Genomic DNA, 831 nt, shown 5'->3' with positions numbered 1-831 from the left:
TGAACCTGTGTTTCTTTAATATTTTTGAACTGCTATTAAAACATTTTATTACTTTTTCAAGCACTTTAGTACTTTACTAAATGAAATTTTGCAAATTTTATGACAGAAAAAAGATATACCATTGTAAATACAATACGTACATTCATCGCTAGTCGGTACGCTAAGAATCTAAAATTAAAAATCTTGCTATAGGTTGCTAAATAATAACTAATAAGTAATTTATTGAATAACTAATTTATTTGATTATAACTGATATAATATAATTCATATGTGATAGCCGATAGGATAGTCTCAATTATAGTAATAGTTATTTTTTATTCATCTTGAATCTTGAATTAATATATCTGAAAAAAATATATATTTATAAAACCTTTTTTGCGATATGCATAGGCAATAGAATATGCAGTATTGCGGTTACCGCCACTGAACCAAAATATACTTAATTTAGTTCAGTGGTTACCGCCTTATTAGAAGTGATAAGTGGATATAAAAATACATTAACGCTAATATATGTAAAGTAACAATACTTACAGAATTGTAACTGCTGGACGACGTACATTTTAATATAATGTTATGCTGCGTTAATAAACCGGAGACCACATAATATATTATGTGGGTTCGACGTCCTCAATAAGTGTCAAGAGGTGCACGAGAGGTAGCTTCACACTTCACAATTATAGCCACAATAAGCCATCCGGTGCATCCGAATTGCATGCCAAAAAAATAAATATAAATCGGGTCGTCTCTTAGAGGGGTATATCCGAATAAATAACTTACTTTTCAACTGGAGGATCGTGATTTTGTTACATTACAATAAAACATATAAATATT

Source organism: Acyrthosiphon pisum, chromosome A1, assembly GCF_005508785.2.
Source record: "Acyrthosiphon pisum isolate AL4f chromosome A1, pea_aphid_22Mar2018_4r6ur, whole genome shotgun sequence".
NCBI classification, from domain to species: domain Eukaryota; kingdom Metazoa; phylum Arthropoda; class Insecta; order Hemiptera; family Aphididae; genus Acyrthosiphon; species Acyrthosiphon pisum.
Note: the sequence above shows the minus strand (reverse complement) of the source record.